Source organism: Pogoniulus pusillus, chromosome 3, assembly GCF_015220805.1.
Source record: "Pogoniulus pusillus isolate bPogPus1 chromosome 3, bPogPus1.pri, whole genome shotgun sequence".
In the NCBI taxonomy this organism is placed as follows: domain Eukaryota; kingdom Metazoa; phylum Chordata; class Aves; order Piciformes; family Lybiidae; genus Pogoniulus; species Pogoniulus pusillus.
In genome coordinates this window covers 3,633,941-3,659,274 of record NC_087266.1, presented here as the reverse complement: position 1 = coordinate 3,659,274, position 25,334 = coordinate 3,633,941, and the positions used below count along the sequence as shown (strand labels likewise).

Below are 25,334 nucleotides of genomic sequence, written 5' to 3'. Positions count from 1 at the left end.
CAGAATTGAGCACAAGATCCAAGGGAGGATGAGCCATCAATTTATATAATGGCATAATAATAGTTTAGAAATTTGGGACATTGTTGAACTCACTCCTTATACTTGCTGCACATTTCTGAACAGTTCACTGAATTCAGGGGACGTTTATTATCTTATTAAGCTTTCAAAGGAGCAGAATTGAAAGGCTAAGGGTTTATTTATGGATTTATTTATTCATTTCCTATGTTTTTGAAGTGTAGCATTGGTTTTGACTGAGAGGAAGTTAGTTTTGTTCATTGTAGCTCCTATGGGGTTCTGTTTTGGGTATGTGCTGAAAACAGTGTTAATAACACAGTGGGTAGTTTAGCTGTTGCTGAGACGTGCTTGCACAAAGTCAAGGCCTTTCCTGATTCTCATCAGCATGTGCTGAAAAGAGTGTTAATAACACAAGGAGTATTTTAGCTATTGCTGAGAAGTGCTTGCACAAAGTCAAGGCCTTTCCTGCTGCTCATCCCACCCCATCAGCAAGTAGGCTGGAGGTGCACAAGAAGTTTAAAATGGGACATAGTTGTGACAGCTGACCCCAATTGACCAAAAGGGTGAGATCATATATATATATATATGATATATATAGGAGATATGTATATATATCCTAAACTACATGATGCTCAGCAAAAGGAGGTTGGGGAAGAAAGAGGAAAGGGAGGATGTTTGAAGTGATGGCAATTGTTTTTCCAACTTTGTATGATGAAATTCTGCTTTCGTGGAAATCGTTGAACCTCTGTCTGCTGATGGGAAGTGCTAAATTAGTTCCTCCTTTCACTGTGTTTGCATGCACAGCTTTTGCTTTATCTATTAAACCATACCATGAATTTTTCAGTTTTTCTCTTCTGATTCCCTTCCCCATCCCACCAGGAAGAAAGTGACTGTGTGTGAATTAGCAGCCTACTGAGCCTGTATCACAATGCAGTACAAGTGATGCACCTCAGACATACAGAGGTAGTGCTTGCCTGCAGTTCTTATTTGACACAGAAGACTGAGTTTGGTGTACTCCATAAATTAGAACAGATCTTGAATGTTAAAGGATGCTACTATCTCTTCTCCACTTCCATAAACAGTTGAGAAAGGGCAGGTTTCAGAGCAATTCATAACATGTTATAAGTATACATATATAAACTTTTAAGTATATAAGCTTCTTTATAGCTGTAGTGTACTCATGCTGCCCTTTAAATCTACCTTGACTGAACATACACTGCACATGATGTCACTGAGTGTCAGATGCTGATCTCTTCTCACAGATAATTGGAGACAGAACAAGGGGCAGTGGCCTCAAGCTGAAACTGGGCGGGTTTAGATTGGACATTAGGAAATTTTTTTCATGAAGAGAGTGGTCAGGCACTGGAATGAGCTGCCCTGGGAGGTGGAGTCACTGCCCCTGGATGTGTTAAAGGGTCGTTTTGATGTGGTGCTTAGGGATATAGTTTAAGGTGAATCTTGTTGATGAAGGGTTGTAGTTGGACTTGGTGATCCTGAGGGTCTCTTCCAACCTGGATGTTTCTGTGATTCTGTGATCTCAGATACATTTCAATATGTGACTTTTATGTAAATATAAACCTGGTCTATGGAATGCACCACAAATACGTTGAAGACACTAATCTGAGTCAATTTTGGGACAGGATTTTCAATAGGGCTTGTGACAGGGCAAAGGGTAATAGTTTGAAACTAAAAGAAGGGAGATGCAGACTACATATATGGATGAAAATGTTTACATTGGTCATAGTGAAACACTAGAACAGGTTAACACATTCCCTAAGGAATCAAATCTAGTTGAAGATGGTCCTTGCTCACTGTGGGGTGGTTGCATCATATGACCTTTAAAAGTTTCTTCCATCCCACACTATTGTTCCATCATTCTACAGACACTTAGGACTCCCATGCAAAGGAGATCAGTTGCTAATAAAGTTTTCAGTATTTGGTCCTTCACTCATGCTTGAGGGAGGTCAAATGTGTCAACTGGAACACCTTCAAAAAGAAGGCTTTTGTGTTCAGCAGTGACTTCCAGCTTGAATGAATAAGTGTCTAAACAGCCACATTATCTTCTCTCTCTCTTTTTCTCCCCCTCATCTTTTCCTTTCTCACTCTCTTACATTCTTAGCATTCCTTGTTTCCTACATGACCTGTGATCAGTCCCCTCCTCCTAGATGTATTTTGCTCATGGGCGATAAACCCAAACCTTCTGATGGTGCCTATCTTTTCTTGTCATCCTCAGAACTTTCTCCCAGCTTCCTACAGTGGTCCCAAAAAGCATATGAAGCCACTCTCAGGTCTACAACAGTGCAGTGGTCCTGTGCAATATGTGTTATGTATAGTCCTGAAATTATTGCTTCTGTTTATTTGTTACTACTTTGATAGCTCCTCCTGCTGTGGTAGCGAGTAACTGAGCAGGATAGGAGCTGCTTGTGTTCCCATCAAGCAGCCAAATCAATGACAACAAAAACAAACTTTGAGTTAAGTCACATCATGGAAGGAAGGAGAGCCCTGCAGAGGGGCCTTGACAGGCTGGATGGGTGGGCAGAGGCCAATGGGATGAAATTTAACAACAACAATCCCAAGCAGCGCTACAGCTTGGGGACAGAATGGCTGGAGAGCAAGCCAGGCAGAGAGGGACCTGGGGGTGCTGGTGAATGGTAGGCTGAAGATGAGGCAGCAGTGTGCCCTGGTGGTCAGGAGAGCCAATGGCATCCTAGCCCAGATCAGGAACAGCATGGGTAGTGGGACAATGGACATTATTCTGCTCCTGTACTCAGCACTGGTCAGGCCACACCTTGAGTGCTGTGTCCAGTTCTGTAATCTTCAATTCAAGAGAGAAGCTGACATAATGGAACGTGTCCAGAGAAGGGCAACAAAGCTGGTGAGAGGCCTGGAGCACAGCCCTGTGAGGAGAGGCTGAGGGAGCTGGGGGTGTGCAGCCTGCAGCAGAGGAGGCTCAGGGCAGATCTCATTGCTGTCTGCAACTACCTGAAGGGAGGCTGTAGCCAGATGGGGTTGGGCTCTTCTGCCAGGCAACCAGCAACAGGACAAGGGGACACAGTCTTAAGTTGTGGCAGGGGATGTCTAGGCTGGATGTTAGGAGGAAGTTGTTGTCAGAGAGAGTGATTGGCATTGGAATGGGCTGCCCAGGGAGATGTTGGAGTCACCATCCCTGGAGGTGTTCAAGCAAAGCCTGGCTGGGGCACTTAATGCCATGGTCTGGCTGACTGGCTAGGGCTGGGTGCTAGGATGGACTGGATGATCTTGGAGGTCTCTTCCAACCTGTTTGATTCTCCGATTCTATGGCTGTCTTTCCTATAAGCCGAAGCTATGAGCTTCATTTTAGCCTCTGGCATGTCTTTGGGAGGAACACATAACTCCTGCACCTTGGTGTCATGCAGATCCAGTCACAGGTTTACAGTGGAGATTCAAATCTACTGAAGATTTGGTTGTTTGGGTTTGTTTTTTTTTTTTTTTTTTTTTTTTTACATGGGAATGTACTGGAATTTTTATTATAAAAAAAGTAAGTAAAATAGAAAATAAACCCACAACAAAACAGCTACTTGGCAATAAAAAATCTACAGAGTCCTGAATTTCTCCAAGTATATTTCTTTGGAAGGTTTACATGGCCTCTTCAATTACACATACTTACAGCTTACTTGAAAAAATAGTGATTAGTAGGTGAGTATTTGCATGCAGCTGTAATGATCAGATTTTAGATATAAAAGAAATCCTTTGCCTTCCTCCAGACAGACTATTAGGCATCAATTTAGCTCCCTGATTGGACAAAAAAAAAACTTCTATTCATCTTTGAATGTCAAATTCATGAACTGCAATCTGAAGTGTCCTTACTTAAAAATGTCATCACTTACCTTTCAGGCATATTCAAGTTTAGAACTCAGTCTTCATGATCATTTGAATAAGCAAATCCTAATGCTAAAATGTCTTCAGAAACACAGCTCAAAAAGTCATGTGAAAATCTCTCTGACATCTCCCTTTAAAAAAACCCAAAAGCAACAGAAAGTAGTTTGCAGTCTCTGCTCAGGGCTAATACATGAATCCTGTTCTGACAGGTACTGCTTAGAGAGACTGTTTATTTTCTAACACTTGCAAACTACACAAATGGAAAACGTGCTTGTTTCCCATCCTGTAGCTATCACTGAATTTATGTGCCATTAGTGCTTTTAAGAAACAGAGTTGCTGTTTCTTTCCTTGTTTTAGTTAGAGAAATATCTTAGTTGAAAGAACATACTCTTTTTTTGCTCAGCATGAGCCTTGAAATTCCTTTGCTTGCTTTCATCTAACTGAAGGCATAGTCAATTGTGCTCTTCTGCACTGAAGCACTGGGCAAAGAAGAATCTGATGAAGTTCAACAAGGATGAATGTAGAGATGACTTGCTGAAGAGTAGCTGCACAGAGAAGGACCTTGGAATCCTGGTTGATACCAAGTTCTCTGTGGGACAGCGATGTGTCCTGGTGGCCAAAAAGGCCAACAATATGGTTCCTGCTGTCAACACACCACTTGCAGTCAATACATCGCTTGTCCACTAGATGGACTCAAGGAGCTCTTTTCTGCTTATGGCAGAAGGCTTAGTGAATTATAAGAGGCTTTAAGTATTTACTCACAAGATATTATCTCCCAACTTGTGAGGCTAGCTACAGCTTCAGACAATACCCAAACACTTTCAAGGAATTCTGTTACCGTCTTGTCAACTGCTAAGACTTGATTCTTCCCAGACTTCACAGAGTGCTAGGAAAGGAGGCAGATAATCTCTGACCTTGTCTCCTGTCTCCTCTGGATGATCTGTGTATCTCCAGGACTTCCCATCTTGTCAGAAGACTTTCAGGTGTAGGCAGGATGTCTTGCCATGTGCAGTCTTAGCACAAGGTCACACTGGCTGTACAGGCTGATTGTGTGTAGGTAATTAGAGCCTGTTCCTGGTAAACTTGAGGCAGTATCATTTCCAGGCAAACAAATCCCTAGTATCAGGGATTGTTACTTTGTGGCAGAGCTAGTTAATAGCTTAGCATAGCATGGCATGATGCAAAAAGACAGTAAAGCAGTATACTGCCAGGAACAGAGAGCAATAGCGTCAGGCAACAGCAGGCATGAATACAATGGCAGAGCAGGTTGTATTACCTGTGTATTTCTTCTTATCAAGGTAGCCCGAGACTAATGGGCCTTTGGACACAGAATAGTCAATCAGAATGGCAGTTAGCTGAGCTTGACCATAATAGGCTAAGCCATAGGCTTGCTTTACCCAAATCTGGGAAAAGCGTAGGCCTTGCACAAGTCAAGCACAAGCTAAGCTGTGTATCTTGTTTACTACAGGATGTAAACAAGTCTGGGCAGGCCAGAGCCCTTAGACTCAGTGGCTCCAGCTTCTTTGTCCTCTTTTGCATGGTTGCTTCTCCCCATAACAGAAGGAGAGACAGCAGAAAAACATGTCTGGGCAAGCCAGGACAGGTATAAGCCTATTTGGCCTGCTTAAGCCTACCACAACAATACAGAAATAGGAATGAGCACTGTGTGGGTAATACAATGGACTTCTAGTGAGAAAATTGTAATTGCTTTCATTGTCATAGCAATGACCTTAGACAAATAGATCTAAAATAATACAGATGCAGTTTTCTAGGCACCATTTCCACATAGAAAATAGAGTACAGGCAGAGACCAAAACATTTACATTTGACAGGAGGTGGTTTTGTTTGGGTTTGGAGCTTTGTAATGTTGTGCTCTTTTCCTCTCATGATTTATTAAAGGTTTCTAAGTTTGCATTGGGATTTTGAGTTGTCTTGTTTCACCCTCTGGTGTCACAACAATTAAAGTTTGTGTAAAGTCTTTGTATTTCCAGCAACAATTTATAGCTCTCACAACATCAGAAAACAAATCCCACCATTCTGAAAAATGGTGCAACAGTGGAGACAGTCTCAGCTTGACTGAAGTTAGAGCTCAGGAATACAGTCAATTTATCATTGTTAACACAATTAGCAGGCATCTCTTGAACCCCACTAGCTCCTATTAGCTGCATGACTCTTTGACTCATAGAACTATGGTGAGCAACAATCACTTTCACCCTATTAAAAGCGTCTTTCCAAAGGTGCACAGCCTTATTTTGAAGATGAAACAGAGTATATAGAAAATATGAATGCTTTCATCTACAGAGGTATTTTGTGATGATACTACCAAGAAACTGCTATCAAGGGTCAGAGATCCTGTAGGCTCAGCTTTGTATAAAAATATATAATGAGTTATTGTCTGTTTCAAAGCCAACAGAAAAAGGAAGGAAAAAAAAACAACTTAGAAACAAAGAGGAAGGATAACTAGAGAAGAAAACAGAGGGATAATACCCATTAGCATATCTGAATTTTATAGTCATCCTAGAAAAGGTTGCATTTCTAATATCTCAGTATAAAAATCTGGAAGCATCCCCTGAAAATTAACCTTTCAGTTTCAATTTGTAACCTAAGCACCATAACTGCTGTTGCTTCATTAAAAGCAAAGCCACCTGCCCACAGGTGATGAAATAAACACCAAGTTAATTATTTCTCTGACAGAATTTCTTCATGGGACAGCACTCAAGTAGAGTTTTGGATAGCACACTCATTTTGTAGTAATCACCACTGAGATAATAATAAGGTTTAGTTGCTACTGTTATGAACATGTTTTGTAAGCTTTTGTGTTTCTGCAATGTGCTGGCAGAAATAACATATTCCTAATTTAAATGAACCAAAAGGGTGGGAGAGCATCTCCCAGACTGATTGTTGTGATGTATCTTAGGGAATAAAGGTGTGGCTACATTTCAAAGTGCTGTTGCTCTATTCCAGCAGAAAACCTCTTGCCTGTGCAAAACACTCACTAACCACAATTAAATCTCAAGTATGTGGCAAAGTCCATGGTTTACTGAAGTGAGTACATGAAAGGAAATCTTGATTTAACCTATAGAATCAACCAAGTTGGAAAAGACCTCCAAGATCATCCAGTCCAACCTAGCTCCCAGCCCTGTCCAATCAACTAGACCAGGGCTTTGTGATCTGAGTCAGGTAATAAGAGGCAAAAGTTTCTCTTATTTAAAAAGAAAGAATAAAAGAAGGCTAACTGTACTGAATCATAGACTCAACCAGGTTGGAAGAAACCTCCAAGATCATCCAGTCCAACCTAGCACCCAGCCCTGGCCAATCAACCAGACCATGGCACTAAGTGCCTCATCCAGGCTTTGCTTCAACACTTCCAGGGACGTTGACTCCACCACCTCCCTGGGCAGCCCATTCCAATGCCAATCACCCTCTCTGCCAACAACTTCCTCCTAACATCCAGCCTGTACTTCCCCCGGCACAACTTGAGACTGTAGAACCTGAACACCTTGATATTTTGACCAAATGTGTTAGTATAAGTGAAATGACAACATAATTGCAAGAGTATCAATTGATAGACAGCATTCAGGCTTCACTGACGCTACAATTGTACTGATGTAACTATTCCAGCATCACAGCTTAGATATCACATCATTCTTCTTCCAGCAAGACATTGAGCTGAATTCAGGTTGTTAATTTTATATAAAGAGATTCATAGAATGATGGTCATAGAATCATAGAATGGTTTTGGTTGGAAGGAATCTTCTAAAGTAAGGTAGTTCCAACCCCACTGTCTTGGGCAGGGACATCACTTACTACAGCAGGTTCTGCAAGGCCTCATCCAGCTGGCTTTGAAAGCTTCCAGGGTTGGAGCCTCTATAACTTCTCTAAGCAACCTGTTCCAGTGCCTTGTCAAACTTCCAGTATGAAGCCATTACTCCTTGTTCTATTACCACATGTCTTTACAAAAAAGTCCTTCTCAGATATCCTGAAGGCCCCCTTCAAAGACCAGAAGTCTCTGTGGAGCCTTCTGTTCCAGCTCTCTCAGCATGTCTTCCTAGGAGAAGTGCTCCAGTTCTCTGACCATATTTGTGGACCGAGTCTGAGTTCCATGTTGTCACTGTATATATTAGTTTGTGACAGACAAAATAACAGCCACACAATAATATGTGCATATAGTAGTTGAAACTGAAGCCATTTATTACTATAGCAGCAGTCTTTTTATATGCCATTCTACAAATTGTGGTAACTCTACCAGTTATGGTATACAGTGATTGAGTAAAGTGTTGTTTTCAACATTGATATTGGATAGCAGTGAGGTGTTGGCTATCTTGGCACAGACTGCTTTCAGTTCTTTGTTCTAAATTTACTGTGCTTCTGTACAGTTGTTACACGAGGCAAGCATACCAGTTTACTATGTTTCTAACCTCAATCTTGTGTCAAGGGTAGACAGGGGTGCATTCTAGCTGACTCCATTCCTTGATTTCCATACCCCATATCCTTTTTGTATTGGAGGCTTTAGAGCTGGACCCCAGGTGAGATCTCATGAGAGCAAGAGTAGAGGAGGAGAATAACCTCTCTCAATCTGCTAGCCATACCTCTCTTGATACAGCCCGTGATTTGGTCAGCTTTCAGGGTTGCAAGGGCACATTGCTGTCTCATCAACTGGCACCCCCAAGTACTCAGTCTGGCTCCAGAATCCTCAACACAGGAAAGACATGAACCTGTTGGAACAGTTCCCAAGAAGGACACAAAAGATATCAGTTCTCTCTCTCTGCTGAGAGAACTGGGGTTATTCAGCCTGGGGAAGAGAAGTCTCCAGGGAGATCCTCTTCTGGCCTTTTGATACTTAAAGTAAACCTACATAAAGATAGGGAGAGAGTTTTCAGCTGTGACAAAGGGTAGTGATTTTAAACTACAAGAAGAGGCATTTAGGCTACATATGAGGAATATTTTTTCTTTTAACAGTGAGAATAGTGAAACATTGGCCCAGCTTGCCCAGAGTATCATAGAATGGTTTAGGTTTGAAGGGACCTCAAGGATCTTCTGGTTCCACCTCCCACTAGAACAGGTTGCTCAAGGCCTCATCCAACCTGGCCTCAAACACCTTTAGGGAGGGAGCTGCCACAACCTTCCTGGGCAACCTGTGTCCAGTCTCTCACTGCCCTCATTGGACAGAACTCTTTCCTAACATCTCGTCTGAATCTCCTCTTTTCTGGTTTAAACCCATTACCCCACAAGCTAAATGGTAAAAGGTCTATCTCTGGAAATATTCCAGGTCAGGTTTGACAGGTCTATGAAAAACCTGATCCAGTTGAAGATGTCCCTGTTCACTGCAGGGAGGCAGCTAAGCTAGGTGACCTATAAATATTCTTTCCAAACCAAACCTTTCCATGAGAGGCCTAGAGAGTGGTGGTGAATGGTGCCACATTCAGTTGGCAGCAAGTCACAAGTGGTGTGCCCCAAGGATCAGTGCTGGGCACGGTCCTGTTCAATATCTTTATTGATGGCCTGGTCGAGGGGATTGAGTCCAGCATCAGGAAGTTTGCAGATAACACCAAGCTAGGAGCAGGTGTGGAGCTGTTGGAAGGTAGGAGAGCCCTGCAGAAGGACCCTGACAGGCTGGATGGGTGGGCAGAGGCCAATGAATGAGATTGAACAAGGCCAAGTGCAGGGTTCTACACTTTGGCCACAACAACCCCAAGAAGTGCTAAAGGTTGGGGACAGAGTGGCTGGAGAGCAGCCAGGCAGAAAAGGACCTGGGGGTACTGGTCGAGAGTAGCTGAACACGAGGCAGCAGTGTGCCCAGGTGGCCAAGAGAGCCAATGGCATCCTGGCCTGGATCAGGAACAGTGTGGCCAGTAGGACAAGGGAGGTTCTTCTGCCCCTGTACTCAGCACTGCTCAGGCCACACCTTGAGTGCTGTGTCCAGTTCTGAGCTCCTCAATTTAAGAGAGATGTTGAGGTGCTGGAACGTGTCCAGATAAGGGTGACAAAGCTGGTGAAGGGCCTGGAACACAAACTCTATGAGGAGAGGTTGAGGGAGCTGGGGGTGTGCAGCCTGCAGAAGAGGAAGCTCAGAGGTGACCTCATTGCTGTCTACAACTACCTGAAGAGAGGCTGTAGCCAGATGGGGTTGGTCTCTTTTGCCAGGCAAGCAGCAACAGAAGAAGGGGACACAGTCTCAAGTTGTGCCAGGGGATGTCTAGGCTGGATGTTAGGAGGAAGTTGTTGGCAGAGAGAGTGATTGGCATTGGAATGGATTGCCCAGGGAGGTGGTGGAGTTCTCAACCCTGGAGGTGTTGAAGCAAAGCCTGGTTGAGGCACTTGGTGCCATGGTCTAGATGACTGCCTAGGGCTGGGTGCTAGGATGGACTGGATGAGCTTGGAGGTCTCTTTCAACCTGGTTGATTCTATGCTTCTTTCACATTATGACTAGTACAGTGGCTTCACTTTGATGTCATTTATGCTGCAGTAAACTGGAATTTCAATAATGCCAGTCCTTTAATTGTGTTGCTAAAAGCATGAGGTATTAATGGTAATTTTTCCTTTACTCACATCATTCAACCGAAGACTAAGCTCAGAAATTCAGTGGAGGAAAGCAGAGACACGTAAGACAAGAAGCAGAGCCTAAGAAAAAGAAATTATTGTTGTTATTAGATGAAAACAAACTATTTAGAAATTCCTAAAGGTGTTGCCACACAGTCTTACACTGAAATGGAAGGCTGTCAAGCAAAGGAACAAGCACAAGCTTGGTCTCTATGTAAACAGCAATTACTTGGATAAAGGATTTTTATAAAGCAGCAACTCTCCATATTTTTCTCATAGTTCTTTTCCCCAGGAAGAAAACGTAAACACCTTTTGGAGAAATGTTTTTCTTCTCAAGATTTAAAGCAAGCAACTGCATTATTTTTAATACAGTGCTAGCCATGCAATGAACAAAGAGAGATCTTCTCCTGACGAGACCCAAACTGCCTTTCTCTTTTCACTGTTATACACATTTCCTGGATGCTGCTTCAGAGCATTTGCCTACATATTGCAAGTATGTGAAAATGATGCTAGATTGAAGACAATGTATGCAATTCTGAGACCCTTTGGAAGGGTGAAATCTTAGCTAAAGCTGGTACTGGAGGGACAATAAGGCAACCTTGGAAGCTCAGCTGAAAGAGAATCATAGAATGATTTAGATTGGGAAAACATTTGAGATCACCAAGTCCTTTCATTAACCCACCTCTGCCAAGTCTGGTCAGTGTCATTAGAACATGTCACTAAGCACCACATCCACTCATGTTTTAAATTCATAAGTTTTAAGGAAACTGGTTTGTTTCTGTCATTTCTTTTAATTTCCCATGGATTTTTTTCCTGTAGAATAGGAGCAGTATCTTGAACACCCTGGAGGTGTCCAAGAAAAGCCTGGCTGAGGCACTTAGTGCCATGATCTAGTTGACTGGATAGGGCTGGGGGATAGGTTGGACTGGATGATCTTTGAGGTCTCTTCCAACCTAGTTGATTCTATGATTCATTGCTCTTACTTAGACTTGAAAGAAATTGGACACCAATTCTAGTAATAGGTAATACAAATTGTGGAATCTTCAGAATTCCAGTGAAAAATTACCCCAAATCAAGCATATTTATTTAAACTCTATCTCTCCTTCTCTCATAGCCTTCTAAGAAACCATGGCCAAATAAGCAAAGGAAGAGCTGTGGATGTCAAATACCTTGCCTTCAGCAAGGCTTTTGATAGCAAGGCTGTCTCCTTTAACATCCTCATAGAAAAGCTCAAGAGGTGTGACATAGACAGTTCCTGACTCCAAGTCTGTGTGTTTTGTGCCTGCTATTTACAGTGTAAAGTGAGTTAACAGACTGCAACTTGCCTACGATCTGTATCTTCTTTGTAGCTCTAAACTCTTCACCCCAAAACATGTATGTGCCAAAGACAAGGAGAGACATTTCTTATTCTGCCAGTGATGGTTTTACAGCCTGTTGCTCTGACATGTATTAGGTGATTTGAAGAGTGTCTTGACTTAGCAACGGGGTGCATCAGCTTCTGGACAAGTGATGAGGAATCTGTTGAGTGGAGGACAAACTCGAAATGGCCAGCATTAGGGTGCAGGTCTTACAGAAAACCTCTGTTCAGAAACATATCTGGGCTTCTTAGTGCCATGGTCTAGTTGACTGGATAGGGCTGGGGGATAGGTTGGACTGGATGATCTTGTTGGTCTCTTCCAACCTGGCTGATTCTATGATTCTTAGACAGAATTACTTTAATTGCTCAAAAAAAGATATTCTGGGAATATGATCTTAAACACAAGGTACAATCAGGCAGCAAACTAGAGGTGCTCTGTTTGCTATCATGCAGTTGTATGGTATTGCAATATGGGACAAATCATGTCCCAGGTGTCTTTGTCCAGCTCTTTTGAACACAGAGGAAACCTGTAGAGTAGTTTTGAAGAAAGTTGATTTGCAATGGCTAAAGTTCAATGAGCTGAATCCCACCCGGTGTATTCACATGCATAGCAGCTGTTACCAAAATCTCTCTCAAGTCAAATCTACCTGTTTATGTATCTCAGCTGTAATCAGTTCAGCTAGCAGCTGAGGAAGCAGTTCCAACTCCAGATCATTAACCTCCCAGCAGTACAGCCAGGAGTGGAGATGGTGCAGAAAGTGCTTACTGCAAAGCTTGCTTTTCTAACATAAATGGCCCTACGACTGCTTCTCATGTCTGTAACTCAATTCAATTATGGATCATTTCAATAGTGATTAGTGAGACATAAATATATACAAAATTTTATCTTTATCTCCTGTTGTCTGTTCATTTTGCTCATTTTTCTGAGGCTCTGACCTGTGGAATAAGCGTTCTGGGTACCACTCCATCTTTTCATCCACAACACAACACATCCCATTAGGGGAGCAAAAGGCTGGAGCAAAGAAGCTACTGGAGCATCTCACTGTCTCCCATTTGAAATGCTCATTGCTTTGCCTATTGTTAATCAGCAGAAAACCTTGCTGTCTCAAAGTGAATTCTGTGGTAGTAAAGTTCCAGTGGTAAAAAGAAGCAAGAACTCAAACACTTATGGTCATCTTTTGAAGGTTTGTTTATTTAGTTACTTAATGGCAGAGTGTCTACAGCAGTTTAAAATTTTAGACTGAGGCAGTAATCACATTTTAATTGAATTATTTAAAGTGTGCAATTTGTCACATCGAGGAGTAATTCTAATTACTTAATAAATTGCTTTGGTGTCATGTTTGAATCTCATTTTCAGTAATATATTTCTTAAAAGTTACTGGATTGACTAATATTAAAATTTAAGTATCCAAATCAAGCAATTATTTAAGCAGTTAATTACTTAATGTGAACTTAGAAATAAGAGTAATGAATGTCAGCTAAACAGCATTAAAGTATGACCCTGAATTCTTCACACAGTGAATATTTAAGCTGCATTCAGTGAAGCTGTTTGTTGAAGGGAATGAGTCTGAATGTTGAAGGGATGGAAGTTATCTCCTCTAAACATTCCCTTATTTCTGTGTTATGTGATTGAGAGGACATACAAACAAGTAGAAATAATAGAGGTGAATGAAGGAATTCCATTTTTCCAGATAACAAAGTTCAAAAAGGCACAAGGAATGTGAATTCATTTTGCATGTATCATAGAATCATAAGATCAACCAGGTTGGAAGAGACGTCCAAGAATATCCAGTCCAACCTAGCACCCAGCCCTGGCCAATCAACCAGACCATGGCACTAAGTGTCCCATCCAGGCTTTTCTTGAACATCTCCAAGGACAGTGACTTCACCACCTCCCTGGGCAGCCCATTCCAATGCCAATCACTCTCTCTGACAACAACTTCCTCCTAACATCCAGCCTAGACCTCCCCCAGCACAACTTGAGACTGTGTCCCCTTGTTCTGTTGCTGCTTGCCTGGCAGAAGAGACCAACCCCCACCTGGCTACAGCCAGGTTGTTCAGCTATAAGGAATTGTATTTGCTGACATTTGGTACTAATTTCTGAGTTACTGCAAGGAAACATATTTTTAAAAATCTTATCTTGCCACAATCTAATCCAAATTTTGGTAAAGTAAAAGCCAGATGATACAACCCAGACACTGTTCTTTTAATCCAAATAACTGCTGTTTCATGTTGTACAGAAGTAAACATATTGAGACATACCAGCATGGTCATCTGGAAAAGTTCTGTTGAGAGTAAATAAGGAAAGAACTAGAACCATAATTTCCAAATCCAACATGCCCAGCATTTAACTCATGAAAATGTGCTGAAGTTCTCTGCAGAGAGATTGAGCAAATTGAATGTACAATGAAAGTGGTCTTAAGTAACTACCTAGGGGAAGAAATAGATTGCTTAATTTTAACTGCAAGTCCAACAAATTAGTGTTGAAATCCTTAGAGACATTTAATGATCACACAGGTGTTAGGGTTACTTATTGGTAGCAACAAAGATTTAGTGCATTTTAGAGCTTTTGCTAGTTTTTCATTTTACATATAACATTTGTCTTATCTCTATTAAACGTTGGATTTCATGACATTAATCAGCTTCCACTTAACTAGTAATTAAAAGATAGTTCAGTACAACATGATGTAAAAAGTCAGAGGGCTCTCCTAATCTCACCTCACTTCATTTTTTATGGCTGAAAACATCACTGCCTCACTCCAAGGCAAGATGAGTCCTGCATAGGTGTGAGGCAGCCAAGCTGTGCAGTCGACAATAACTGATAGCTTCTCTCCATCACGTTTTCCAGCTGTGGTAATTGATGCTGAGTTTATTGCTAGTCAAAAGGAAATATTCTTAGGGGAGGAAAAAAGAAAGAGATAAAGGGAAAGAAAAAGCTTGAGATAAAATGATGGTTCTTGAAGTTCCTCTGTGACATTTAAGTCAACTCATTAAGTAAACCTTCTGTCATGCTGTTGCTTGTCATGAATGTTCCTCTTGTCAATTCAGTTGCTGGAAAGTCTGAAGATACCATTCTAGGAGGGAAGGAAGCAGATATAGAGAATTAAGCTGTGGGTTGACCTGGGGCCAGCTGGGGCTGTAGGCAATGTCTGAGAGTTTCAATAACAATAAATATGCACCTAAATACTCATGAGGAACTTGGTGATATATAGACATCTGAGCATCTGTGATATTATGCAGTAAATTGATACAAAATAAGGAGACTAATTAGCTGCTATTGCTGCCTTAAGGAAATTTAGTGTTAATAGCATCAGTGTTTCCAACCTTCTGGTTTCTACACTTTGCCTCAGGTGAAAAAAGCATGCTACAAACAAAAAAAAACCAAACCCTTATGTCTTGATCATAGCATCATAGAATGAACCAGATTGGAAGAGACCTCCAAGATCATCCAGTCCAACCTAGCACCCAGCCCTATCCAGTCAACTAGGCCATGGCACTAAGTGCCTCAGCCAGGCTTTGCTTGAACGTCTCCAGGGACGGCGACTCCACCACCTCCCTGGGCAGCCCATTCCAATGCCAATCACTCTCTCTGCCAACAACTTCCTCCTAACATCCAGCCTATACTTCCCCCAGCACAAATTGAGACTGTGTCCCCTTGTTCTATTGCTGCTTGCCTGGGAGAAATTACCTTTCTGGGCTTGATGATTCTGTTACCTTGAGTAATGTGTTACCAGTCTCATCTTAGGTTTGACTGATTTTTCCACTCAAATTTGGCTCTTCCCACCTTCTGATAATATGCCCTTGTTATTTTGACTTTACTACAACTCTGTCTTTTTGTGTAAAAGGAGCTTCTAGACATATTCCTGTCTTTCTGAATTCTACATTCTCTGCCAGAATCTGATATTTGCAGTCATCTGACAGAGAATTGGCTTATTCTCTGTCAGGCTTGCAGTGGATGTGTAGCTTCTTGCTCTCACAAGAAAAGTTAAGCTTTTTTTTTACTTCTATGTTGGACCAGGACCTTGGTAGAAAGAAAGAAAGAAACAAAGGGAAAAAATCCAAACAATAACAGATTTCAGAACACTTCAATAAGTTTTAATAAATATTTTCAGCTTTGACTTTCTTTGTAAAATGAGAATACACATGCATGTATTTATATATGTGTACGTAGAGGTTGGACATGTACTCAAATACATCTACATCCAATTGTATATTTGATTGACATATACCTCAAGGAAAATATTCATAGCATCTTTATTGATGATCTGGACTAGGGCATTGAGTCCAGCATCAGTAAGTTTACAGATGACACCAAACTAGAAGCAGGTGTTGATCTGTTGGAAGGTAGGAGAGCCCTGCAGAAGGACCCTGACAGGCTGGGTGGGTGGGCAGAGGCCAATGGGATGAGATTCGACAAGGTCAAATGCAGGGTTCTACACTTTGGCCACAACAACCCCAAGCAGCGCTACAGGCTGGGGACAGCGTGGCTGGAGAGCAGCCAGGCAAGGAGGCAAGGGACCTGAGAGTACTGATAGAGAGTAGCTGAACATGAGGCAGCAGTGTGCCCAGGTGGCCAAGAGAGCCAATGGCATCCTGGCCTGCATCAGGAGCAGTGTGGCCAGTAGGACAAGGGAGGTTATTCTGTCCCTGTACTCAGCACTGCTCAGGCCATACCTTGAGTGCTGTGTCCAGTTCTGGGCCCCTCAATTCAAGAGAGATGTTGAGGTACTGGAACGTGTCCAGAGAAGGGCAACAAAGCTGTGGAGGGGCCTGGAGCACAGCCCTGTGAGGAGAGGCTGAGGGAGCTGGGGGTGTGCAGCCCAGAGAAGAGGGGGCTCAGGGGTGACCTCATTGCTGTCTACAACTCCCTGAAGGGAGGCTGTAGCCAGGTGGGGGTTGGTCTATTCTGCCAGGCAACCAGCAACAACAGAACAAGGGGACACAGTCTCAAGTTGTGGCAGGGGAGGACTAGGCTGGATGTTAGGAGGAAGTTCTTCCCACAGAGAGAGTGATTGGCATTGGAATGGGCTGCCCAGGGAGGTGGTGGAGTTACCATCCCTGGAGATGTTCAAGATTGTCCAGGGCTGGGTGCTAGGTTGGACTGGATGAGCTTGGAGGTCTCTTCCAACCTGCTTGATTCTATGATTCTAATAATATGTTAATTAATGTTTGTGAGAGGATCATACAGTCCTTATAACCTGTTTCAATGCATAAAGTTCTTCCATGTTGAAGCTGTGGAATAGGAATATGACTGTAAATGGAGATCCTTAAAGAAAGGAAAATTGAGACCTATAAAATCCCAGAGTCTCCTTAGCTAACAGCTAATCCAAGGCAACAAGTTTTCTACTCCATGTACCTCACTAAGGAGAAAACAGCTGCTAAACAGTGTGGCTAATGTACCCCACTAGAATTAAGGGACATCTCTGTGTTTTTTCTCTTTCTAATTGGAAAAGTTTGGGGATGAGGGAGGAATTCCATTATGTGCTCCATCATGTGCAATGCCTTACTTTGATGCTTACTCTTCTAAACATGACCTCAGGGAGGTCATTTGTAAGATTTGCATTTTCAGAGACAATTTAGGCACTTATCTAGGACTTCAGACCCCCCCAAGCTTGGGAAAGTTCATGTTTAGCAGTAAGTAATTCATTCTGGTTTGGTTTATTACCTTTCTCTTTCTGAGGACAATTAGGCAGAGCCTTATAAATATTTAAACTTCCCTATATGGAAAGACAAATGTTCTTATTAGGTTACTTATATAGAGTGATCCTACCACCTAAAAAGAAGTGGAATTCAAACCTTTGAACCTGGTCTCTGAATTTCAGTTCAAGGAGAAGGAGGTAACACAATAAAAATGCTTAAGCCACACAGCTGTGAGCTGGAGTCCAGTGTTCTGACCCACTTGCTTAGGATAATTTATGGGGCTTGCTTGGAAGGTATTGCACAAATCAGAGATCGATGAGTGACCTCCAGGCTAGCTAACAATGCTAGCTGAGTTCTGCATATACCCTCAGAAGACTTGGCTCTCTGGAATAATAGTAGATAGATGTAGCCCATGCACAGCCCTCGGTCTGGTCCCTGTGCTTCAGAAAGGTTCAAACCTCCCTTTGTCAGGCAGTATTTTCCATTAACTAGATTCAAAGCCCTGCAGAATACCAATACCCATCTGTCTAAATGCTTATGTGTAATGTGGTCATATATAAGCATCTGAGCAGCTGTGCTGCTGCAGAAGTCTATAAAACCTACAGAAAGAGGTGACTAATGGCTTACTCTTGCTGCAACTCTATGTATGGAGGCATGGAGTTAATAGCATCGTTACTTTGAACATTGTAGATAATGTGCTTGACCTGTGATTATAAATAAAACAGTAAAAAAATAAATAATGTTGCCTTGAAATGGGTGTGGTGCACCCATCACATGTGTAAGAAATCTATCTGCCCAAGTGGTACCCAGGATGATCACTCTTCTAGGGGCAAATGTAGTCCTTTGCTACTAAAATATCCATGATAAACACCAAAAGTGGAAATCTTGGGTTTAATCTCATTATTTTACTTTACAAATCATAAGCACAGAATGCAGAACTATGTTTCCTTAAATAGCTGATCTGGATCTACTTGGTCTGTACTTAAGGGGACCTACAGGAAGGCTGGGGAGGGACTATTTAATAGGTCTTGTGATGACAGGACAAAGTGTAATGGGTTTAAACTGGAAGAGGGAAGGTTTAGACTAGATGTTAGGAGGAAGTTCTTTCCAGTGAGGGTGGTGAGTCACTGGCACAGGTTGCCCAGGGAGGTTGTGGCTGCTTCCTCCCTGGAGGTGTTTAAAGCCAGGTTGGATGAGGCCTTGAGCAATCTGCTCTAGTGGGAGGTGTCCCTGCCTATGGTAGAGGGTTGGAGCTGGATGATCCTGGAGGTCTCTTCCAACCTAAACCATTCTATGATTCTATGAAACTTAAGTTCCTTTTATTTTTTTCCTTTTTGGGGGTTTATTGGAGGTGTTTTTAATGTATTTCATTTTGTTACTTTTACTGTGATGTCTTTTTTGTGGTTACTGGTTTTTGATAGAGGTTTTTTTTTTTGGCAGTAAAACTACTACTAATATCACACTGGTAACAAAATTGATATGCAATCAAGCACAAGATGGCTTAAAAAATAGATTTATGCTAAAATCACATCTTTTAAAATAAGCAATTCATTTCTCTAATCAGTTTTTCTTTCAGCTTTTCAACCCCTTACCATTAAAATAAGCAGGATTATTAAAGTGCATAAGCTTAGTCATTAGCAGATTGCTGAGATTGGTGCATTGATTGACATCTGTCTTGTTCTATATTAGCAGCTTAATCTGCTTGTATGGCCAATCAAAACAAAAAGCAGGTTGATTATTTGGTGAGTGTTTAGCTCCAACAGATAATTTTACTGCCTGTATAATCAGAATACTGATATTCTTTCAGAGTTCACCTGATACAAGCAAACAATTCTGAAGGCTTTAAAATTACTCTGCCACAAGACCTGAAGCAAGTATGTGAGGCAAAACTCTTGATAAAATGCCTTGCCACGATGTATTTTCCTAACTTACAACTGTAATTCATTCTGTATGTATCTACATAAACCACCTTGAATCTGGAGATGAAGTTTAGTTTTGTTCAGCAAGTTTTCCAATTTCTCTCACTTTGGGGAGAAAAAAAGGGGGGGAAAAAGAAAGAGGGGGGATAAAAAGGTATTTAATTGCTGTTCAGTTTGCTTTTAGAGTGATTCCTTGGAGCTGCCTTACTGTGCTTGTGTGGTGGGTTAGGAACTTTCCCCCTCCATGCACTATTGAAATTTACCAGACTAGCTCAGATGACTTGGAAGTAAGATGAAGTTATATTTACAACAATGTGATGGTTTGGGTGTTACCTGTCCCCCTACTCTTATGAAATCACCCAGACTAGACTCAACCAGCTGGAAATTAAGGAATGAAGCTTTATACTTACATCTTAGCACAATATACAAGCAGATATTTGCAATATATACAGCTACAGACAGAAATATACAAGTTAAAAAGTAACATAGAAATAGAACAGCCCTCCCAGAAACCAGAGTCCCCAGGAGGGGCTCCCAACCACCCTTCCACCTCCTTTCCACCCCTCCACCTTAATCCAGACTTTGCCTTACAAACAAGGTGAGTTTGGAGGATCAGCCAAGGGAGATTACAAAGCAGAGGGATTAGTTGCACAGACAACAGGTTAGGAAGAGAAGGGCAGGCAGCCAGAGCCAGAGAGCAACTCTGTTATCTCTATTTATGTTCTTGTTTTTATACATCTCAGCAAGCCTATGAGTAAAGTAGACATCGCCATCATTTCCTTTTCACAGCCTATCATCTAATTCTTCTCACCAAAATATTCCAGCTAGCTTCAAACCAGTACAAACAAAGCAAAATTAACAAGCATATATACACAATATATTTACAAGTATTTATAATCATACAAATTAAAAATAACAAAGAAATCCAAACTCTCTCCCTTCTTTGTCTGTCATTCCCAGACAAAGAAAACTGCCCAGAAGGGGCTCAAAGCTACCCTTTCTACCCTCTCTTTCTCCCTCTGCTTTCCCAGACAGGCAAACAAAACCAACCAGCAAAGCTTATATTGTTATTTGTTAGTGGAGAGATCAGAGCAAAGTGAAGAAAAAGCAAACAGGAACAGCACCAGAACTGACAGGGACAAGTTGTTTACTTTTTGGCTTTTTATCCATCTCAGCAAACCAATGAATGATATAAACTTCATCATTATCTTCTTTTTCACAGTATCACAGTATCACCAAGGTTGGAAGAGACCTCACAGATCATCAAGTCCAACCCTTTACCACAGTGCCCATCATCTGTCTTCTTTCATTAAAATATTCCAAGTAGCCTCAAAGCAGCAGAGCCTGTAACTACCTGAAGGGAGGTTGTAGCCAGGTGGGGTTGGTCTCTCTGCCAGGCAACCAGCAATAGAACAAGGGGACACAGTCTCAAGTTGTGCTGAGGGAGTTCTAGGCTGAGTGTTAGGAGGAAGTTGTTGCCAGAGAGAGTGATTGACATTGGAATGGGCTGCCCAGGGAGGCAGTGGAGTCACCGAGCCTGGAGGTGTTGAAGCCAAGCCTGGCTGGGGCACTTAGTGCCATGGTCTGGTTGATTGGCTAAGGCTGGGTGCTAGGTTGGACTGGATGAGCATGGAGGTCTTTTCCAACCTGCTTGATTTGATGATTCTATGATTCAATTCTAACCAACGTGACCTTACATTTTGTAAACAAGGCCTTTGAAGAAGGCAAGTGGTGTTTTCATGCTATTTGATTGCCAGCTGCACTGCCTTTCATCTTTTTTTCTATTAGAGAGATTTTTCAAAGGAAACAACAGTGGGTTTTGTAATTAACAGTACACCTTGACCTGCATCTCACAGTTAAAATATTCAGATTAGCAGTGTGTCGAATGGGAAGTAAGCAACACTCTGCTAAATCAAAACAGCAGATCTTTTCAAAAAGTCTGTGAACGCTTTCACAAAAAGTCTGTGATAAAAATGCTTGAGAACTGAGCGCTCCTTAAATCAGAGTATACATTCCAGTAGGACAAAGGAGGTTATTCTTTCCCTATACTCAACACTGGTCAGGCCACATCTTGAGTGCTGTGTCCAGTTCTGGGCTCCTCAATTCAAGAGAGATGTTGAGGTGCTGGGACGTGTCCAGAGGAGGGCGATGAAGCTGGTGAAGGGCCTGGAGCAGAGCCCTGTGAGGAGAGGCTGAGGGAGCTGGGGGTGTGCAACCTGGACAAGAGGAGGCTCAGGGCAGAGCTCATTGCTGTCTGCAACTGCCTGAAAGGAGCTGTAGTCAGGTGGGGGTTGGTCTCTTCTGCAAGGCAACCAGCAACAGAATAAGGGGACACAGTCTCAAATTGTGCCAGGGGAGGTCTAGGCTGGATGTTAGGAGGAAGTTGTTGGCAGAGAGAGTGATTGACATTGGAATGGGCTGCCCAGGGAGGTGGTGGAGTCACTGTCCCTGGAGGTGTTCAGGAAAACCTTGGATGAGGCACTTAGTGTGATGGTCCAGTCGATTGGCTAGAGCTGGGTGCTAGGTTGGACTGGATGATCTTGAAGATCTCTTCCAAGCTGGTTGATTCTACAATTCTATGATACAGGACATTCTGAAAATGCCTTGGGGAAGAAAAAAAAATGCAATTGAAACTTAATTTAGTAGTAGTAAAAACTCTTTCCATTAATGTTCTGCTTTCATCTAATATCTGTATATGCCCACTTCAGAAAGCTGTGCCGCAGTCCAGTTGATTGGCCAAGGCTGGGTGCTAGGTTGCACTGGATGCTCTTGGAGGTCTCTTCCACCCTGACTGATTCTATGATTCCATGTTTGTGTGTGTATGTAAGGACTGTATCCTTTCTTATGTAGATTAAAAGGGTGTTATGGGAGATAGAGATCTGGCATACCTCCAGCTTGAAATTGAGGATATGAGCACAGGACTACACACACAGGCTGAATATGGCAGTGTTCGCAGCTATCACTTTTTAGTTAAACTATTGAACCTGACTTTCGTGCTCCCACAAAATGCAGTGTTTTAAACCTACAGAATAGATGCTTTCAGTTTCTTTCACATCTGAAAGAACTGAGAGAATGCATGTGGCAAAATGCTAATGTGCTGGGTTATGCATACGTGAATTGAGTGCAGTTTAAAATAGCCTAATAATTAGATAGATAGAAGGATGTCTAATTTCTGAAGAATTTAAGTCATCGAGGTTCTAAGGATCTCACTGTGTCATCCACAGCTCATATTACAAGCAGATCTGCAGGAAAATCAGAGCTCTGTCATAAGTCAATCATATTATCAATCATAGAATCAACCAGGTTGGAAGAGACCTCCAAGATCATCCAGCCCAACCTAGCACCCAGCCCTATCCAGTCAACTAGACCATGGCACTAAGTGCCTCATCCAGGCTTTTCTTGAAGTCCTCATGTTTTAAATGATCTGGAAAAATAACATTTATATTTAAGACAGTAATTGGAGATGTTATTTAATTTTTTTAATCTGATTTTCTTTTTTCATATCAAGTTAATATCTAAGTGATAAATGCCATCAATAACTCCTACATTCTGAATTAAGAATCAGAGTAAAATCTTTTGGATGAAAAAATATATATATTAAAAGGAAATGAAGACAACAAACATTCATCTGTATTTATTATATGATAGTAAAACTAATACTAACTTAAAATTGAATAAATTAGAATTTAGACTCCAGAATGCTTGAATTCAAGGGGGTTTAAATAGTTTTACTGAATATACTGCCACAGTGTGAAATATAAGTTAGTGTGTCTTTCCCAACTACATTCATGGAGGTAACCAAGAATTTCATGACTAAAGATGTAATTTGTCATATTAATGAAATACTACTTTTAAGAAATCCATATACAACTTATTCTTCTAGTGAATAATTTATACAGACAATAATGTTCTCTGAGAAAGAATTTTCATTACCATTGCAAAGGAAGAGTAGTAAATTATCTTTCTGACCACATATCCTGTTGTGATGCTAACACTTTACTGTATGATTGAAAGGCTTTTCTCTGCTAACAGCCTGAAGGGAGGCTGTAGCCAGGTGGGGGTTGGTCTCTTCTCCCAGGCAACCAGCAATAGAATAAGGGAACACAGTCTTTAGTTGTGCCAGGGGAGGTCTAGGTATAGGCTGGATGTTAGGAGGAAGTTGTTGCCAGAGAGAGTGATTGGCATTGGAATGGGCTGCCCAGGGAGGTGGTGGAGTTGCCATCCCTGAAGGTGTTCAAGCAAAGACTACATGAGGCACTTAGTGCTATGGTCTAGTTGACTGGCTAGGGCTGGGTGCTAGGTTGGACTGGATGATCTTGGAAATCTCTTCCAACCTGGTTGATTTTCTGATTCTCTGGTTCTAACTACAATTATGTGGCAGTAATAATACGTTGACAATTAAAGGGGGAAAAAAGTGCATTCTTTCTTCTCCTACACACTTAGATTTCTGGGCTATATGCTCCACTCAGTCTCATGTTCAGCCTGTCTGGCCTTAGACACTTACAGAAGTGTCAAAGAAAGGAAAATAGAGTCACAAAAGGGACAGTAGTGAAAGGGACCTCTGAAAGTCCTTAGACACTGACAGAAGTATCAGCGAAAGGAAAATAGAGTCACAAAGGGGACAGCAGTGAAAGGGACCTCTGGAACTCCTGTGATCAAACGCTCTCCAAAACCAGTCAGATTAGGTCATTTCTCAAAGTTAAACCTCAGTTTGAAATTAGATTCTGTTGATTATGTTGAAAAGCTTGCATGAGGCACTTAGTGCCATGGTCTAGTTGACTGGCTAGGGCTGGGTGCTAGGTTGGACTGGATAATCATGGAGGTCTCTTCCAACCTGGTTGATTCTATGATTAGAACCAGATTGTGTTGAGGCTCACTCAGTCAACGTTTGTGGATCACCGAGAAAGGAGACTTTTCAAGTTGTTTCAATCAGTAGTAAAAGAGAAAACAATTCCAAGGATGTTTCCTCCTCCTTAAAAATTTCAAGTGCTCTTTAGAAGTCTGCTTCCAGCAGACATAAAATTTGCTTTCTACATATGCCAGCAGCAAAACATCTTACTAGACCAGTGGTCAACAATATTCTGCTCTCTGTCTTACAGAGGATTGCTTTATGATAGAAAAAGAGGTGACTCTAGTTGTGCCAAAAGAGGGAGGTCTCTTCCAACCTGGTTGATTCTATGATTCTATGATACATGAGGAAAAATTTCTACCCTGAAAGAGTTGTCAAGCCTCAGAAGAAGCTGCCCAGCGAAGTGGTGAAGTCACCATCCTTAAAACCCTTATATATGTTGTGCTGTGAGACATGGTGTAGTCATGATCTGGCAGTGCTAGGCTAACAATTGAACTTGATGATCTTAAAGGTCCCGTCCAACCAAAATGATTATATGCTTCTTTGAGATCAGACTTGATAAGCTGCAAACAAAGGAGTGGTATTAAAATAAGGTAATTTTTGATTGTTTAATTGGAATTGGCACCAAATTTTGATGGGTTTTGGTTGGGGTTTTTTAGTGTGTTCGTTTTCTGTGGTTGTGAATTTGTTTGGTTTTGGGTTTTTTTTTTCATCTCCTGTTGCTGATCCCCAGGACTGCTGGAAGATGCATCACTGATTTAGTATCACATTTGAGATTTGCCTTAGAACAGTATAGTGCTGGACAATAAACTTTAGAGACTGCTTTATTGGTATTTCTTTTAAAGAAAATAGAATAAATAGCATTTTATTGAGGTTGGCATCATGAAGGCTTTTTTGAAGCAATACTTATGGATTTTTTTAGGGCCTTGTGAAGCAACAGCACAGGTGTTGACAAAAGAAAATGCTATAGCTAGACCAGTGACATCTTCTGATAGGGCATTTTGCTGATTTGGGGCCAAGGAAAGCTTGAGTTAACTGTAGCCTATTTTCCCAAATAATTGACAATTAGTTCAGCATTATTCTGCAATATTGTTTTAAACCAAACCATCTGGATTAGATCTCAGTTGGAAATAAGAAACCTGTTGTGGAGTACAGA

The 25,334-nt window shown here is 41.7% G+C and overlaps 1 long non-coding RNA gene across 2 annotated transcripts in view; it reads left to right on the top strand.

Moving 5' to 3' along the window:
• Window positions 1-25,334, top strand: part of LOC135173414 (uncharacterized) — a 205,708-nt gene that overhangs the window by 54,690 nt on the left and 125,684 nt on the right. Inside the window, exon 3 of one of the 2 annotated variants that reach the window (XR_010301306.1) lies at window positions 19,218-19,374. The exons of the other annotated variant lie outside the window; for it this stretch is intronic. This is a non-coding gene — a long non-coding RNA (uncharacterized LOC135173414). Of the gene's footprint in view, window positions 1-19,217; window positions 19,375-25,334 lie in introns of those variants that run through there. 2 annotated transcript variants of the gene reach the window in all.